Below are 20,821 nucleotides of genomic sequence, written 5' to 3'. Positions count from 1 at the left end.
AGGGATAGATCAAGACGCCTCATTGGTCTTTCACAGAGTACATACCTTGACAAGATATTGAAGAAGTTCAATATGGATCAGTCCAAGAAGGGGTTCTTGCCTGTATTGCAAGGTGTGCAGTTGAGCACGACTCAATGCCCGACCACGGCAGAAGACATAGAAGAGATGAGTGTCATCCCCTATGCCTCGGCCATAGGGTCTATTATGTATGCCATGCTGTGTACCAGACCTGATGTAAACCTTGCCGTAAGTTTGGTAGGAAGGTACCAAAGTAATCCCGGCAAGGAACACTGGACAGCGGTCAAGAATATCCTGAAGTACCTGAAGAGGACTAAGGATATGTTTCTCGTTTATGGAGGTGACGAAGAGCTCGTCGTAAAGGGTTACGTCGACGCTAGCTTCGACACAGATCTGGATGACTCGAAGTCACAGACCGGATACATGTATATTTTGAATGGAGGGGCAGTAAGCTGGTGCAGTTGCAAGCAAAGCATCGTGGCGGGATCTACTTGTGAAGCGGAGTACATGGCTGCCTCGGAGGCAGCACAGGAAGCAGTCTGGATGAAGGAGTTCATTACCGACCTAGGGGTGATTTCCAATGCGTCGGGCCCAATGACTCTCTTCTGTGACAACATTGGAGCTATTGCCCTTGCGAAGGAGCCCAGGTTTCACAGGAAGACCAGGCATATCAAGCGTCGCTTCAACTCCATTCGTGAAAGTGTTCAAAATGGAGACATAGATATTTGTAAAGTACATACGGACCTGAATGTAGCAGATCTGTTGACTAAACCTCTCCCTAGGGCAAAACATGATCAACACCAGGACGCAATGGGTGTTCGATTCATCACAATGTAACTAGATTATTGACTCTAGTGCAAGTGGGAGACTGTTGGAAATATGCCCTAGAGGCAATAATAAATGGTTATTATTATATTTCTTTGTTCATGGTAATTGTCTATTATTCATGCTATAATTGTATTGTCCGGAAATCGTAATACATGTGTGAATACATAGACCACAACGTGTCCCTAGTAAGCCTCTAGTTGACTAGCTCGTTGATCAACAGATAGTCATGGTTTCCTGACTATGGACATTGGATGTCATTGATAACGGGATCACATCATTAGGAGAATGATGTGATGGACAAGACCCAATCCTAAGCATAGCATAAAAGATCGTGTAGTTTCGTTTGCTAGAGCTTTTCCAATGTCAAGTATCTTTTCCTTAGACCATGAGATCGTGCAACTCCCGGATACCGTAGGAGTGCTTTGGGTGTGCCAAACGTCACAACGTAACTGGGTGACTATAAAGGTGCACTACGGGTATCTCCGAAAGTGTCTGTTGGGTTGGCTCGGATCGAGACTGGGATTTGTCACTCCGTGTGACGGAGAGGTATCTCTGGGCCCACTCGGTAATGCATCATCATAATGAGCTCAATGTGACTAAGGCGTTAGTCACAGGATCATGCATTGCGGTACGAGTAAAGAGACTTGCCGGTAACGAGATTGAACAAGGTATTGGGATACCGACGATCGAATCTCGGGCAAGTAACATACCGATTGACAAAGGGAATTGCATACGGATTGATTGAATCCTCGACACCGTGGTTCATCTGATGAGATCATCATGGAACATGTGGGAGCCAACATGGGTATCCAGATCCCGCTGTTAGTTATTGACCAGAGAGGCGTCTCGGTCATGTCTGCATGTCTCCCGAACCCGTAGGGTTTACACACTTAAGGTTCAGTGACGCTAGGGTTGTAGAGATATATGTATGCGGAAACCCGAAAGTTGTTCGGAGTCCCGAATGAGATCCCGGATGTCAGGAGAGGTTCCGGAATGGTCCGGAGGTGAAGAATTATATATAGGAAGTCCAGTTTCGGCCACCGGGAAAGTTTCGGGGGTTACCGGTATTGTACCGGGACCACCGGAAGGGTCCCGGGGGTCCACCGGGTGGGGCCACCTATCCCGGAGGGCCCCGTGGGCTGAAAGTGGAAGGGAACCAGCCCTTAGTGGGCTGGGGCGCCCCCCTTGGGCCTCCCCCCATGCGCCTAGGGTTGGGAACCCTAGGGGGGGGGGAGTTCCCCCTTGCCTTGGGGGGCAAGGCAACCCCTTCCCCCCTTGTGGCCGCCGCCCCCCTTGAGATCTCATCTCTTGGGGCCGGCGCCCCCCAGGGGGCCTATATAAAGGGGGGGGGGGAGGGAGGGCAGCACACAACAGCCTTGGGCGCCTCCCTCCTCCCCTGCAACACCTCTCTCTCCCTCGCAGAAGCTCAGCGTAGCCCTGCGGAGACCCGCTACATCCACCACCACGCCGTCGTGCTGCTGGATCTCCATCAACCTCTCCTTCCCCCTTGCTGGATCAAGGAGGAGACGTCGCTGTACCGTACGTGTGTTGAACGCGGAGGTGCCGTCCGTTCGGCACTCGGTCATCGGTGATTTGGATCACGGCGAGTACCACTCCGTCATCCACGTTCATTGGAACGCTTCCGCTCGCGATCTACAAGGGTATGTAGATGCACTCCCTTCCCCTCGTTGCTAGTATACTCCATAGATGCATCTTGGTGAATGTAGGAAAATTTTAAAATTATGCTACGATTCCCAACATGTAATCCTATATAGAGAGGTATAGATTGATCGATGTGGACGTGGGAAAGAGGGTGAGACCTCAGTAGATATATAGATTGATCGGTTTGTGTGGACAACTGTGAAAGACCTAGCTATATATACACACACATAGAGGAACATCGATCATTGCGCATGCACGTGAGAGATAAAGAATGCCCGATATGATGGGGAGGAAGAGGTGTGTGTGTGTGCATGCATGGGAGACCGACCTGAAGAAAAAGATTGCATGTCTGCGATGGATAATGCCAACTGGTACTGTGTGTGCATGCATGCACGAGAGAAACTTAATGTTACAATTATAAAGAGAAGATGACTGTGTGGGTGTAAAAGACTAGGTGACGTCATAATCAATGTAAAGTATAATAAAGCAAATAGGGTTTCTGTTCGTCCGTAAAAAAAATACCCTCAAAGTTACTATAAATTACACGCTCTGCCACTCATAAGTCAAGAAAACGATTTGTTTTTTTTCAAAGTCATCGTCGCGCACCATCTTTTATAAAACTAATACCACACTCATGCCACAGACGCACTCGGAGCTCAGTGGATGAAGCCTATATGCTCCACCTTGCAGACCTAGGTCCGATCCCCAGGGTCGTCCTATTTTCCTCCACCTTTTTCTCACGCACCTCCTCCCTCCCACATAAGAGTTCATGGGCCGGCCCGTGGGGCGTGACGCCCCTATTTGTTTTTCATTTCATTTTTTCTTTTCTTTTCTTTTCTCATTTATGTCTAGGCGCTAGGAGTAGTTTGTGGTCCATGAAATTTGTTTTTAAAGTTTTAAACATTCTCTTGCGTGGCACAATGACAAGTGTGCCATGCAGTGGCAAGCTCATTGCCTTGGGATTTACCCCGTCGAATGCATTGCGATCACACGGACATCGCGTACATCATCAAGAAGGGTGGGAAGAAAGATAAGTGTAAACATGGTGAGCCACCGTGTGAAAATAGAGGACGCTCATAATTTGGGGTATTGAGTCATACTTATTTGGTTGGCGTGTAACTTTTTTTGTCTCCCGTTGCAACGCACGGGCATGTTTGCTAGTCAATGTAAAGTAGAATTCAAATATTTGAATAAGAGATCATGATGTTTGAAACCCATGCATGCATGAATATAACTGAGATATGCGTGGTGTGGTTTGGAAACGAGCATGTTGTACTGTATACACATTGAACAAGGTCAGACTGATTTGTATTTGAGATATCGATGGCAGACATCGTTTGGCCACATTGCATCCGTGCATGGACACACTATTCTAATTGGAGATGATGCGTGGCTTTCGCATCACATATCTATATCTATATACCCTTATATAGATTATATTATATATTTTTTATATAGTGTGCGGATAACTTTAACTTTGAAACATGGTCGTTGGATGAGGCCAATCCGATGGTGCAGAGATGGCAAATTTAAGCACAACTGGCCGTTGGATTTCATCTAGATTCCACCAGATTTTGCCACATGTACAATCTAGAAGACTCCATGGTTGAACTTAAGCATAATGCACAAACCTCAAAACACAACCACTTCTTCTTTGTTCTAGAATCTTCCGTATCAGAATTGCCCAAATGTTTTTCTACATGATTTGCCATTATTTGTTTTTACTTTATGCCTTACAACGCACAATTCTATGAATCTTAAAATAGATTAGCTTTCTTATAAAAACTAGATGATTTTGAATGAAATGAACTATAAGAATTAAACGAACATCTACATCATACATATATGACTCAAAGCTTACATGCTATAATGTGGTATTTATTCATAATTTGGTTGCCAAATCTCATGCGTGCAATGCACGTGTACCTTACTAGTCTAAATGGTGTTTGTGTGTGTGTTGTGCTTGTTAAACACATTGTACATAGTATATCATACATGGTTTAGATTCCGAACATCTAGCTAGAGCATACATGTACTATGATTTGAATTCAACATAAAATCTATACATATATTTGAATTTGAGATCGTATGTACATGTAGTTTGTATTTATATAGGAATTTACTTCTCCTATATTCATGTCATGTGTTGTGAAGATAATATTTAGATGGTTGTATAACTAACCTGAGTACAATCCTGTTCAAACAGGGAAAATGTACTCAAATTTAGTCTATATGCTAGACAACACACATTATTTTTTTATTGTTGAGGGAAGTGCAGATTGTTTTGGTACTGTACACGTTATGTTTGTTGTCCTGATTTTTTTAGTTTTTGTTGTTGTATTTGAATGCATTTCTAGTAATATAGTAAAACGGGACATAGCTCTCTCTAGTGATGAGGTGTGTATTGTCTTTTTTTTTGGTACACGTTAAGCTTGTTCTCCCGAAATTTCAAGCCGCGCCATGTTATGCCGAAATTTCAAGCTGGCGTCTCTGTCTATCGTGCTGTGAAACTTCTGCCTCTTCAACCCGCACCTTGTTACCCGAAATATTTAAGATATATCTTTGTCTCGTTGTGCTCCGACAACTCCCTCCATCTCAACCCGCGCCTTGCTATTCCAAAATTACAACACGCGCGAAAACTCCCACCTCCTGTGAAATCTCGACACGCGAAATGCACGTGATACCCCTGAACCGAAAGAACTGCCTAGGTCAAATCGGTGGGGGTACTTTCGTAACTTACCCCACATTTTGTACAAGCGCGTCCCTAAGCCATGGTTCCCCACTCCCATCCCATCCGCCCACCCATTCGTACACCGAGGCCGCGAAAACCCGCAAAGCCCCACACCCTCCTCCGTCCGCCAACCAGCCGAAGCCTCTTCCCCGGCGACGTCGTCCACAGCAACACCTTGACATCCCTCATCCACCGTACCGGATGAGGATCCATCGTCGATCTCGTCGTCCCGCCGGTTCAGCCACCCCGTCCTCCACCTCCAAGGAGCTGCCCCGATGTTCCCCTCGTCTTTCGCGCCACCTCCATTCCCACACCGCCGTCTTCACCTGCACCACCGGGAGAGCATCATCATCACCGTTTCCTCGGATGAAGATGAGGCCTAATCGGCGCCACCAAAGAGGTTGTACACTAATCGCTGCATTTTCTTCTTGATTCAATCTCACGGTGCTGCCGGCGCTTGGTCCCGAGCCGACACGGCGCGGCTCCATCCACGGCGGTGTCACCGGCCACTTCCTCCATGACATCGCTCCTTCGACGGTGACGTCCACATCAGTAGGAGCTGCTGCTGCTTTAGCTCTCGCTCGTGCTGCTGCTCTGCTCTTGCTCTCGGTCCCCTGCTTTGTTTGCTCTTGCTCTTGCTCGCGCTGCTGCTCTCGCTCTTGCTCTTGCTTGCGATGCTGCTGGAGTTAAGGATGAACCAGCCGCAACGGGGAGGGGGGCTCGCCAAAGAGGTACCCCAGTATCTATCTTAGGGTTCAGGGTGGGGGCGGTGGTCGCCGGCGGTGGTGGGGCGGTGGCGTGGGGATCGCCGGAGAAAAAGCTCGACACAGGGGGGGGCTAGAGGGATGGCCGGGGCGCCGGCGGACCGGCGGTGGGGAGTGGTTTCGGGGCGGGCGGGGCGGCACACCGCCGGCTATGGGCAGCGGGGGTGACTGTTTGGCTGGTGGTGGCTGGAGGCTCAGGGTAGCCTCACCTGATGCTGCTATACGACCAGCTGCCCTGGCTCTCGCACGCGCTGCTACTGCTTTTCTGCAACTAGTGTGTTCAGTTTCGACAGAAAAATTCAGTTTCAACAGTTAAGTTCAGTTTTGATAGTTAAATTCAGTTTCGACAGTTAAGTTCAGAGATGAGCGGATGAGTATTTTACATCTAGCACTTTGTGCTTATGTATTTTACATCATCTATTGGAGATGCTATTAGAATTCCACTCAGGTTAACGTTGTCTCTCTTGTCCTGCTTCAGCCTCGGCGTCGTACAACTCACCGGAGCTGCTCCAATGACGAAACCCTCCATAGTGGAGCAGTACCCCGAGCTCCATCTCCAGACGCCTAAGATCTTCTTCCCCTCCTCCGACAGCCAAGTTAGCCGGATCATCCTCACCGACCGACCCAATCACGCTGAGATCAATGTAGCTTCGCCAAAGAGGTTGTAAACTTGTTGCATCTCTTTTTTACTCTACATGTTATATATATTGTCCACTGAGCACATGCAGTAACGTGAAATACGATTAGTTTCTCCTACTATATGACAAGCTGTGAGGTACCAGGCAACTTAGCTATCCGTGATGGACTCTCTTGAACACCATCATTATTAATCTCTGCGCGTTTGAGCTGTGCATTTGTCGATGGGCCTAGGAGTTGAGCTAGTAGGGAAGTGGCCTGGGTCCAAAGTAATAGAAGTAGCACAAAAACATTTTTTTAGTGTATCCTTTTCCTTGCTCAAGCCTGCCTACTAGAATCGCCAGTGCTTGAAAGGAAAAGTGAAGGAAAAACATAGGAATTGGAAAGTTTCCTATGGTACTACTATTCATGAATTTGGTTCAAAGGAATGGAGCAAAGGAAAACTGTAGGATTTGTTCCTTTAGTGTATCCTTGAAAAAAATCCGTAGGAATTTTAATTTCCACTTGTCCTCCTTTTCAAATTCCTATTCATGAAGCACAAGACTAAGAGATAGTAGCAGAATAGCATTATAACCGTACATTTTCTTGTGGTTTGACTTAATCTCACCTTGCTTCTTTGCATCCTGTGATCTTCCAATTCTTGTGAATCAAACACCCGGATTGGCATAAATCCTGTGTTTTTAAATTCTCTGTTTTGCACGTGCATTCCTATCCTATTCCTGTCTATTTCCTATCCCTGCATTGTTTGAATCCTTAAATTCAAACAAGCCCTTACACAATTACTTCTGTTATAGATATGTGTCAAAGAAAACATCGTGTGGTTTGTCCTTCTCCTGCTGCGCTGTGTTCCACCCCAGCTCAGCTGCTCCAACGACGGAAGGGTTCACCATAGCAGGGATCCACTCTCCAGACTGTCTTTCGCCGCCTCAGATCTTCTTCCTCGTCGCCGGCAGCCATGACAACTTCATTACCATCATCAACTAAGCAGATGACCTTGAGGACTACACGGGTCCGCAAGAGAGGTCGCACTCTTCCGTGTCTGCGTACGTTATGCATCGCTTAATATGATGACATGCTACTTTATCGTCGTGTTCACCTATTAGACTCCGAGTCAGGTCCAAACTAATGCTGAAACTTGAGTTTTTAAATGGTTGTGGGGTACATATTGGGGCAGCAATTAGTACTATCTGTCTACTATCTGGTTAATCTCGGGTGTCTACTATGAGTTTCATGTTGGGTGAAAACAAACATTAAAGGAGCCATTATCTGTATTTTTAACTAAAGCTATTATCTGCCTGCTATCATTGGTTTTGGGTCTATCCAGAGTTTGCTACCATCACTCTGGATTTGTGCATGCACTCCTTACATAATCTCACTATGTTTTATTCCTATGCATGTCAGTTATTGTACACAATGGAACTGAACATGTAGAGCAAAAGAGACGAGCCTTGCATGGCAATAAAATTTCATGCAGACGTCGCTCCATGGTGGGCGCAAAGGCAGCCCCCCTCCACCCATTTTGGATCGTAATCAAGAGGAAGATAACTATTCTTAGGGGGATTCAGAAGGAGAAGACCACTCCTATTTACCCCCTGAGGTCTTCGCTCTAACTTGGCATGCTGATGTTGGTAATATCATGCATATGGTGCCTTGCATTGCTTACTGGATACATCAAATATGTCATCTGCTTAGTTTAGACATGCTTTGTGTCAATGCCATCTGTTTAGTTTCTTTATCATATATGTGAATCATGCAATGCCATCTTGTTTAGCCAGGCATCATATATGTGAATTTTGCAATGCCACCCTGGTTAGCCAGTCATCTTATATGTGAACTATATCATGCCATCTTTTTTTACGTGTTAAATTTGTCAACAATTTTAGTACATTCAATTACTCTTCCTGTGCATTAGCCATTCGGCACGGTCATGGAAAAATCTGAAGTGAAAACAAGGTCTTCAGAGCAGACAATGCTATCTGACGAAGCGCATGTCTTACTGGTTATGGATAGCTCCTCAAAGGAGGATTCAGAGACAGATGACCAGTCCTATCCCCCCCCGAGGTGCATGCTCTTACTTGGCAGGGTTATGTTGCTCATATCATGTGTATGGTATCTTGCATTGCTATCTCATTTGCTTAGTTTAGACATGTTTTGTGTGAATGCCACCTGTTTAGTGTCTAATTACCATATATGTGAATTATGCGATGCCATCTTGTTGCAAGACATTATATATGTGAATTATGCAATGCTATCTTGTTGCAAGGCATTATATATGTGAATTATGCAATGCCATGCTGTTTAGCCAAGCGTCATATATGTGAAATATATCATGCCGTCCTTTTTTTTGTATTTCTCGTTGCATTTGTCGACAATGTTTGTATATTCAACTGCTCTTCCTGTGCATCATCCATTTGAATTGGTTATGGAGAAATCTGGAGTGAAAACAAGGTCTTCAGAGCAGACAATGCTACCTGCTGAAGCAGATATCTGGCTGGTTACAGATAGCTCTTCAGAGGAGGATTCAGAGGCAGATGACCAGTCCTATTATCCCCCTGAGGTGTATGCTCAAACTTGGCATGGTTATATTACTCATATCATGATATGTTGTATTGCAATGCTTAGTTTTTACATCATATGCACAATATTGAATGCCATCTCCTTAGTTGGCACATCATATATGCGATTGCCCTCTGCTCACTTGCTTAGTATATAAATCATATATTTGAATTATATCATGCCAAGATGTTTACATAGATAACATGTATCTGAATTATGGAATGCCAACCCATTTTCTAAAGACATAATATAGTTATATCATCTCATCCTGTTTACATAGTCATCATATTCTGAATTATGTCCTTCTATCCTGTTTAGTTAGCCATCATACATTTGAAATTGTGTCCTGCTATCCTGTTTAATTAGCCATCATATATGTGAAATTATGTCCTGCTATTCTGTTTGGTTAGACAACATAAATGTGAATTATTTCATGCCCTGTTTTCTTCCTTACTATCCATTGCATCTGTCTATCTTACAATGTCTGTACATTCAATTACCTTTCTTGTTTATCAGCCATTTCAATTGGAGGGGGTGATGGCAGTATCTATGGGAGTAAAAACACGGTCTTCAGAAAAGATTGTGCTACCTGTCGATGCAGATAGAACCACGGTTGTACTTGCCCAAGAACCAGCCCCACCACACATAACTCAGACTCACGCAGATTGTACTCCTTCCCAGTTGGACAGAGAACCAACTACACCCCTTCTAACCCCAACCCCAGCAGATAGTAACCCAGTTCTAGTTGACACAACACCGTCTCCACCATAGAGCACCCAAACACGAGCAGTTAGTAAGGCAACTGCAGTGCCCAAAGCACGAGGACCACCACTCCGATCCCCAAGTCAACGCTTAAAGCAGAAGAAGAATTGTTCTCAGGTCAGGTTCCATAGCTATGGTTCATACTACTTTTCTCTTGCATCACTGTATTTACTCATACCAACTAATTTCAAATTGAAGGATGCAATTGAAACTCCAATGGCGCAACAGGTATGTTTTAAACCTGTTTCTTTAACGTGTTTGTTGTTGTAACTTGCTCTATGTTGATTTCAGTTTCAATTGAATAAACATTTATGTTCTCATGCCATGCACATTTCAAGTGTTGCTGTATCTATCTTGATTTGGCAACATAAACTAGAATGATATAGGCCATACAGTGACCATACTACATAGATATATGTTTGTTTCATGCTGTTATCCTGTCCACCTTACTACTGAACTGGTTTACCAAAATGAGTTTCATATGCTACATTGTAAACCTGTGATGTGTTTGTTTGTTTCTCTTTTAGAACGCGGAATAAAATATTGGAGAAGAGTACCCCGCTATGCAATGGTAAAGGAAGTAATGCAGATAAGGTTCAAGATAGTGAGACATCCCTGTTGGTCTCCAAGAAAGTTGATAAAAACTATATTGAAGACACCGAGACAACCCCAAAGTCCTGTCTTGATGTAGTGTTCGAGTTACTGGATACTACTGCTGGCACCCGCTCTTCGAACTCGCTGCCTAAATCAGTTCGGCTTCTTGAGTCTCAACTTCAAGTTGAAAGACATCGATCAGATGTTATGTGATAGGAAGCCGAAGGACTGAGGAAGTCCCTGCAGAATTCAGATGCATAGTTTCTTGTGCAACGGCAAGTGCTGGAGGATTTAAGCGCCAAACAAGAGAAAGTAAATAAGCTTGCTAAGCATCTTGCTAGCATTATGGGTACCCAGGATATTGTTTCTTGAGCTCTTCTAAAGTGGTTTCAGTTCTGGACTTATTTTGCTGCGGCGTTTATTTGCACTGGTCGCCAACTTTGACAACCAGTGTATATGATATGCTGCTTTGTTCCCTATATTTGCATTGGTGGCGAACTTTGATGCCCAGTGGACGTAATATGTGTAATAGCCGTGATAGCCTAGCGTAAGTTGCTTGCTTATTTATTTCCTTGTTGTCTTGTTTATTTGTTTGCTTGTAGTCAGTGCCATTCTTTTTCCGCGGTTTCCTAGTGGCCGCAATAACCTATGTTTTAAAACTAGGCCACAATAACCATGGGCTACATATTTACTGTAGTTACCATGGGCTTCCTACGGGCCGTAGAAACAATGGGCCTTCTTAGGGCCGTGATAACCCACAAGTATAGGGCATCAATTGTAGCCTCTTTCGATAAGTAAGAGTGTCGAACCCAACAAGGAGCTAAAGGTAGAACAAATATTCCCTCAAGTTCTATCGGCCACTGATACAACTCTACGCACGCTTAACGTTCGCTTTACATAGAACAAGTATGAAACTAGAATTACTTTGTAGGTGTTGTTGGATAGGTTTGCAAGATAATAAAGAGCACGCAAATAAAAACTAGGGGCTGTTTTAAGTAAAGAAGCAATACAGTTAGTATAGCGAGTGTGGAAAAGTGGTGGTAGGAGTTGCGAAATTGTCCCTAAGCAATTGACTACTTTACTAGACCGATAGCAAGTTTTATGTGGGAGAGGACACTGCTAGCATGTCATACCTGACTTGGAATTCTATGCACTTATGATTGGAACTATTAGCAAGCATCCGCAACTACTAACGTTCATTAAGGTAAAACCCAACCATAACATTAAGATATATTGGCCCCCCTTCAATCCCGTATGCATCAATTTCTATGCTAGGTTGAAGCTTCTGTCACTCTTGCCCTCCAATACATAGTCTTATCAACATACAACTAACCCCATGGTGTGATCCACGCGCGCGCTCATATGATGGGCACCAAAGGAGAGCAACATAACCACAAGCAAATTAAACCAATCATAACAATTCACCAATTACCGATAGGACAATGAAAATCTACTCAGACATCATAGGATGGCAACACATCATTGGATAATAATATGAAGCATGAAACACCATGTTCAAGTAGAGGGTACCGCGGGTTGCGGGAGAGTGGACCGCTGTAGATATATGGGGGAAGGTGATGAAGATGTTGGTGAAGATGGCAGAGGTGTTGGTGTAGATCGTCGTCGCACGATGATGGCCCCGGTGGCACTCCGGCGCCACCGGAAGCGAGGGGAAGAGAGCCCCCTCCTTCTCCTTCTTCCTTGGCCTTCTCCCTAGGTGGGAGAAGGGTTCTCCCTCTGGTCCTTGGTCTCCATGGCATGGGAGGGCGATGTTGGGGAACGTAGTAAGAATTCAAAAAAATTTCTACGTGTCACCAAGATCAATCTAGGAGATGCTAGCAACGAGAGAGAGAGAGAGAGATAGAGAGTGTATCTTCATACCCTTGAAGATCGCAAATGGAAGCATTACAAGAACGCGGTTGATGGAGTCGTACTCGCGGCGATTCAAATCGCGGAAGATCCGATTTAGCGCTGAACGGACGGCACCTCCACGTTCAACACACGTACAGCCCGGGGACGTCTCCTCCTTCTTGATCTAGCAAGGGGAGAGGAGAATTTGAGGGAGAAGTCCAACAACACGATGACGTGGTGGTGGAGGATCTTGTGGTTCTCCGGTAGGGCTTCGCCAAGCACTATGGAGGAGGAGGAGGAGTTGGAGAGGGGGAGGGCTACGACAGGGAAGAGGTGCGGCTGCCCTCCCACCCCTCCAATATATATAGGGGCAAGGGGAGAGGGGGAGGCGCCCTAGGGTTTCCCCTAGGGGGCGGCGGCCAAGAAGATTGGACCTCCCAGGGAAAATCCTAGGGAGACTTGCCCCCCAAGCCAAGCAGGTGGAGGCTTGCCTCCCAAGCCAGGTGGAGGCGCCCCACCTCCCCAAGTAACATGGGAAAGGGTGTGGGGGGCGCACCACCCCTTAGTGGGTTGGTTTGCCCCTTCCCCTTTGGCCCATGAGGCCCACCAACACTTGTCGGGGCTCCCGAAACACCTTTCGATCATGCTGGCCATAGCCTGGTACCCCGGAACACTTCCGAACTCCAATACCCTTCATCCAATATACCGATCTTCATCGCCAGACCATTCCGGAACTCCTCGTGATGTCCGGGATCTCATCCGGGACTCTGAACTACCTTCGGTAACCACATACTATTTCCCATAACAACTCTAGCGTCACCGAACCTTAAGTGTGCAGACCCTACGGGTTCGGGAACCATGCAGACATGACCGAGATACCTCTCCGGCCAATAACCAATAGCGGGATCTGGATACCCATATTGGCTCCCACATGTTCCACGATGATCTCATCGGATGAACCACGATGTCGAGGATTCAATCAACCCCGTATACAATTCCCTTTGTCCATTGGTATGTTACTTGCCCGAGATTCGATCGGTGATATCCCTATACCTTGTTCAATCTCGTTACCGGCAAGTCTCTTTACTTGTTCCGTAATGCATGATTCCGTGGCTAACTCCTTAGTCACATTGAGCTCATTATGCATTACCGAGTGGGCCCAGAGATACCTCTCCGTCATACGGAGTGACAAATCCCAGTCTCGATTCGTGCCAACCCAACAGATACTTTCGGAGATACCTGTACTGCACCTTTATAGCCACCCAGTTACGTTGTGACGTTTGATACACCCAAAGCATTCCTACGATGTCCGGGAGTTGCACAATCTCATGATCTAAGGAAATGATACTTGACATTAGAAAAGCTCTAGCAAACGAACTACACGATCTTGTGCTATGCTTAGGATTGGGTCTTGTCCATCACATCATTCTCCTAATGGTGTGATCCTGTTATCAACGACATCCAATGTCCATGGTCAGGAAACCATAACCATCTATTGATCAATGAGCTAGTCAACTAGAGGCTTACTAGGGACATATTGTGGTCTATGTATTCACACATGTATTACGGTTTCCGGTTACTACAATTATAGCATGAACAATAGACAATTATCATGAACAAGGAAATATAATAATAACCATTTATTATTGCCTTCGGGGCATATTTCCAACAGTCTCCCACTTGCACTAGAGTCAATAATCTAGTTCACATCGCCATGTGATTAACACTCAAAGTCCACATCGCCATGTGACTACACCCAGAGAGTTTACTAGAGTCAATAATCTAGTTCACATCATTATGTGATTAAGACTCAATGAGTTCTGGGGTTTGATCATGTTCTGCCTATGAGAGAGGTTTTAGTCAACGGGTCTGCAACATTCAGATCCATATGTACTTCGCAAATCTTTATGTCATATTGTAGATGTTGCTCCCACGCTCCACTTGGAGCTATTCCAAATGGTTGCTCCACTATACGTATCCGATTTGCTACTCAGAGTCATCCGGATAGGTGTTAAAGCTTGCATCGACATAACCCTTTACGCCGAGCTTTGTATCACCTCCAAAACCAAGAAACATTTCCTTATTCCTCTAAGGATAATTTTGACCGCTGTCTAGTGATCCACTCCTGGATCACTCTTGTACCCCCTTGCCAGACTCGTGGCAAGGCACATGTCAGGTGCGGTACACAGCATGGCATACTGTATAGAGCCTATGGCTAAGGCATAGGGGACGACCTTCGTCCTTTCTCTTTCTTCTACCGTGGTCGAGCTTTAAGTCTTAACTTCACACCTTACAACTCAGGAAAGAACTCCTTCTTTGACCGATCCATTTTGAACTCCTTCAAAATCATGTCAGGGTATGTGCTCTGTGAAAGTCTTATCAGGCGTCTTGATCTATCTCTATAGATCTTGATACCCAATATGTAAGCAGTTTTACCCAAGTCTTCCTTTGAAAAACTCCATTCAAACAACCCTTTACGCTTTTCAGAAATTCTACATCATTTCAGATCAACAATATGTCATCCACACATACTTATCAAAAAGGTTATAGTGCTCCCACTCACTTTCTTGTAAATACAAGTTTCTTGCAAACTTTGTATAAACCCAAAAACTTTGATCACCTCATCAAAGCGTGTGTTCCAACTCCGAGGTGCTTGCTCCAGTCCATAGAAGGATAGCTAGAGCTTGCATACCTTTTAGCATCCTTAGGATAAACAAAACCTTCTGGTTGTATCACATACAGCCTTTCCTCACAGAAACCGTCAAGGAAACTTTTGTTTTTGACATCCATCTACCAGATTTCATAAATGAAAATGCGGCAACTGCTAACAAAATTCTAACAGACTTTAGCATCGCTATGATTGAGAAAGTCTCATCACAGTCAACTCCTTGAACTTGTCGAAAACTTCTTTGAGACAAGTCGAGCTTCATAAATGGTGTTATTACCATCAACGTCTGTCTTCTTCTTAAAGATCCATTTATTCTTTAATGGCTTGCTGATCTCCGGGCAAGTCCACCAAAGTCCATACTTTGTTCTCATACATGGATCCTATCTCGGATTTCATGGCTTCAAGCCATTTGTTGGAATTTGGGCCCACCATTGCTTCTCCATAGCTCGTAGGTTCACTGTTTTCCAACAACATGACCTTTAAGACAGGGTTACCACTAGGAAGTTGTACGCACCCTTGTCATCCTACGAGGTTCGATACTAACTTGATCTGAAGCTTCATGATCATCATCATTAGCTTTCTCTTCAACGGACGTAGGTGCCATAGAAACATCTTTCTGTGTTGCGCTACTCTCTGATTGAAGTAAAGATTCAACAACCTCATCAAGTTCTATCTTCCTCCCACTCAATTCTTTCGAGAGAAACTCTTTCTCGAGAAAGGACATGTTCTTAGCGACAAACACTTTGCCCTAATATCTGAGATAGAAGGTATACCCAATTGTCTTCTTTCGGTATTCTATGAAGACACAATTGTCCGCTTTGGGTTCGAGCTTTTCTGGCTGAAGCCTATCGACATAAGCATCGCAACCCCAATCCTTACGAAACAACAACTTAGGTTTCTTGCCGAACCATAGTTCATACGGTGTCGTCTCCACGGACTTAGATGGTGCCCTATTTAAAGTGAATGTAGCTGTCTCTAATGCATAACCCCAAAACGATAGCGGTAGATCGGTAGGAGACATCATAGATCGCACCATATCCAATAGAGTGCGATTACGACATTCGGACACACCCTTACACTACGGTGTTCCAAGTGGCGTCAACTGTGAAACGATTCCACCTTGTCTTAAGTGATTGCCAAACTCATAACTCAGATACTCTTCCCTTGATCATATCGTAGGAACTTGATCTTCTTGTTACGATGATTCTCAACTTCACTCTAAAATTGCTTTAACTTTTCAAATGTTTCAGACTTATGCTTCATTAAGTAAACATGCCCATGTCCACTCAATTCATCGGTGAAGGTGAGAAAATAATGATATCCACCGCATGCGTCAACACTCACCGGACCGCACACATCAGCATGTATGATTTCCAACAAGTCACTTGCCCGTTCCATTGTTCCAAAGAACGGGGTTTTAGTCATCTTGCCAACGAGGCATGGTTCGCATGTGTCAAGTGATTCAAAATCAAGTGACTTCAAAAGTCCATCGGCATGGAGGTTCTTCATGCGCTTTACACCAATATGACCTAAGCGGCAGTGCCACAAGAAAGTGGTACTATCATTATCAACTCTACATCTTTTGGCATCAATGTTATGAACATGTGTATCACTACGATCGAGATTCAATAAACCATTCACATGGGGTGCATGACCATAGAAGGTGTTATTCATGTAAACAGAATAACCATTATTCTATTACTTAAATGAATAACCGTATTGCAATGCACATGATCTAATCATGTTCATGCTCAATGCAGACACCAATGCAAACAACATTTATCTAGGTTTAACACTAATCCCGAAGGTAGAGAGAGCGTGCGATGGTGATCACATCAACCTTGGAAATACTTCAAACACACATCGTCACCTCGCCCTTAGCTAGTCTCCGTTTATTCCGTACCTTTTGTTGCGAGTTACCAATATTAGCAACTGAACCGGTATCTAATACCTAGGTGCTACTAGGAGTACTAGTAAGGTATACATCAATAACACATATATCAAATAAACTTTTGTTGAAGTTGCCAGCCTTCTTATCTACCAAGTATTTGAGGCAGTTCCGCTACCAGTGACCGTTCCCTTAATAGAAGCACTTCGTCTCGGGTTTGGGTTCTTGGGATTCTTCACTGGAGCGGCAACTGGCTTGCCATTCATGAAGTTTCCCTTCTTTCCCTTGCCCTTCTTGAAACCAGTGGTCTTATTAACCATCAACACTTGATGCTCCTTCTTGATTTCTACTACCGCGGCCTACCGCGAACTGCTCCGGGACCATATCCATCCCTTGCATGTTATAGTTCATCACGAAGTTCTAGCAGCTTGGTGATAGTGACTGGAGAACTTTGTTAATCACTCTCTTATCTGGAAGATTAACTCCCACTTGATTCAAGTGATTGAAGTACCCAGACATTCTGAGCACATGCTCACTGGCTGAGCTATTCTCCTCCAACTTGTAGGCAAAGATCTTGTCAGAGGTCTTAAACCTCTCAACATGGGCATGAGCCTGAAATCCCAATTTTAGCTCTTGGAACATCTCATATGTTCCATGGCGTTCAAAACGTCTTCGGAGCCTCGATTCTAAGCTGTAAAGCACGACACACTAAACTATCAAGTAGTCATCAGAACGTGTCTGCCAGATGCTCACAACATCCACAGACGACGCTAGAGGGGTTGGTACACCGAGCGGTGCATCAAGGACAGAAGCCTTCTGTGTAGCAGTGAGGACAATCCTCAGACTATGGCCCTAGTCCGCACAATTGCTTACAATATCTTTCAACTTAGTCTTTCTGTAGGAACGTATTAAACAGGGAGCTAAAGCGCGAGCTATTAATCTACAACATGATTTGCAAAGACAATTTAGACTATGTTCATGATAATGAGTTCAACTAATCAAATTATTTAATGAACTCCCACTTAGATAGACATCCCTCTAGTCATGTAAGTGATACATGATCCGAATCGACTAGGCCGTGTCTGATCATCACGTGAGACGGACTAGTCATCAACGGTGAACATCTCCATGTTGATCGCATCTACTATATGACTCATGTTCGACCTTTCGATCTCTTGTGTTCCGAGGCCATGTCTGTACTTGCTAGGCTCGTCAAGTCAACCTAAGTGTTTCACATGTGTTCCGAGGCCATGTCTATACATGCTAGGCTCGTCAACACCTGTTGTATGCGAATGTTAGAATCTATCACACCCGATCATCACGTGGTGCTTCGAAACAACGAACCTTCGCAACGGTGCAAAGTTAGGGGGAACACTTTTCTTGAAATTTTAGTGAGGGATCATCTTATTTAAGCTACCGTTGTTTTAAGCAAATAAGATGTAAACATGACAAACATCACATGCAAATCATAAAGTGACATGATATGTCCAATATCATCTTGCGCTTTTGATCTCCATCTTCGAGGCTTGGCGTGATCACCATTGTCACCGGCATGACACCATGATCTCCGTCATCATGATCTCCATCATCGTGTCTTCATGAAGTTGTCTCGCCAACTATTACTTCTACTACCATGGCTAACGGTTAGCGATAAAGTAAAGTAATTACATGACGTTTTCATCGACACGCAGGTCATACAATAAATTAAGACAACTCCTATGGCTCCTGCCGGTTGTCATACTCATCGACATGCAAGTCGTGATTCCTATTACAAGAACATGATCAATCTCATACATCACATATATCATTCATCACATCCTTTTGGCGATATCACATCACATAGCATACCCTCCAAAAACAAGTTAGACGTCTTCTAATTGTTGTTGCATGTTTTACGTGGCTGCTATGGGTTTCTAGCAAGAACGTTTCTTACCTACGCAAAAGCCACAACGGTGATATGCCAATTGCTATTTACCCTTCAAAAGGACCCTCTTCATCGAATCCGATCCGACTAAAGTGGGAGAGACAGACACCCGCTAGCCACCTTATGCATCAAGTGCATGTCAGTCGGTGGAACCTGTCTCACGTAAGAGTACGTGTAAGGTCGGTCCGGGCCGCTTCATCCCACAATGCCTCCGAATAAAGATAAGACTAGTAACGGTAAGCAAATTGAACAAATCATCGCCCACAACTACTTTGTGTTCTACTCGTGCATAGAATCTACGCATAGACCTAGCTCTGATACCACTATTGGGGAACGTAGTAAGAATTCAAAAAATTTCCTACGTGTCACCAAGATCAATCTAGGAGATGCTAGCAACGAGAGAGAGAGAGAGAGAGAGAGAGAGAGAGAGAGAGAGAGAGAGAGAGAGAGAGAGAGAGAGAGAGTATCTTCATACCCTTGAAGATCGCAAACGGAAGCGTTACAAGAACGCAGTTGATGGAGTCGTACTCGCGGCGATTCAAATCGCGGAAGATCCGATCTAGCACCGAACGGACGGCGCCTCCGTGTTCAACACATGTACAGCCCGGGGACGTCTCCTCCTTCTTGATCCAGCAAGAGGAGAGGAGAAGTTGAGGGAGAAGTCCAACAACACGACGGCGTGGTGGTGGAGGAGCTTGTGGTTCTCGAGCAGGGCTTCGCCAAGCACTATGGAGGAGGAGGAGGAGTTGGAGAGGGGGAGGGCTGCGCCAGGGAAGAGGTGCGGCTGCCCTCCCACCCCTCCAATATATATAGGGGCAAGGGGAGAGGTGGAGGTGCCCTAGGGTTTCCCCTAGGGGGCGGCGGCCAAGCAGATTGGATCTCCCAGGGAAAATCCTAGGGAGACTTGCCCCCCAAGCCAAGCAGGTGGAGGCTTGCCTCCCAAGCCAGGTGGAGGCGCCCCACCTCCCCAAGTAACATGGGAAAGGGTGTGGGGGGGCGCACCACCCCTTAGTGGGCTGGTTTGCCCCATCCCCTTTGGCCCATGAGGCCCTCCAACACTTGCCGGGGCTCCCGAAACACCTTTCGGTCATGCTGGCCATAGCCTGGTACCCCCGGAACACTTCCGGACTCCAATACCCTTCATCCAATATACCTATCTTCACCGCCGGACCATTCTGGAACTCCTCGTGACGTCCGAGATCTCATCCGGGACTCCAAACTACCTTTGGTAACCACATACTATTTCCCATAACAACTCTAGCGTCACCAAACCTTAAGTGTGTAGACCCTACGGGTTCGGGAACCATGCAGACATGACCGAGATACCTCTCCGGCCAATAACCAATAGCGGGATCTGGATACCCGGCTCCCACATGTTCCACGATGATCTCATTGGATGAACCATGATGTTGAGGATTCAATCAATCCCGTATACAATTCCCTTTGTCCATTGGTATGTTACTTGCCCGAGATTCGATCGGCGGTATCCCTATACCTTGTTCAATCTCGTTACCGGCAAGTATCTTTACTCGTTCCGTAATGCATGATCCCGTGGCTAACTCCTTAGTCACATTCCAACAGATACTTTCGGAGATACCTGTAGTGCACCTTTATAGCCACCCAGTTACGTTGTGACGTTTGATACACCCAAAGCATTCCTACGGTGTCCAGGAGTGGCACAATCTCATGGTCTAAGTAAATGCTACTTGACATTAGAAAAGCTCTAGCAAACGAACTACACGATCTTGTGCTATGCTTAGGATTGGGTCTTGTCCATCACATCATTCTCCTAATGATGTGATCCCGTTATCAACGACATCCAATGTCCATGGTCAGGAAACCATAACCATCTATTGATCAACTAGGGACATATTGTGGTCTATGTATTCACACATGTATTACGGTTTCCGGTTAATACAATTATAGCATGAACAATAGA

Source organism: Triticum aestivum, chromosome 3D (genome assembly GCF_018294505.1).
Source record: "Triticum aestivum cultivar Chinese Spring chromosome 3D, IWGSC CS RefSeq v2.1, whole genome shotgun sequence".
In the NCBI taxonomy this organism is placed as follows: domain Eukaryota; kingdom Viridiplantae; phylum Streptophyta; class Magnoliopsida; order Poales; family Poaceae; genus Triticum; species Triticum aestivum.
Note: the sequence above shows the minus strand (reverse complement) of the source record.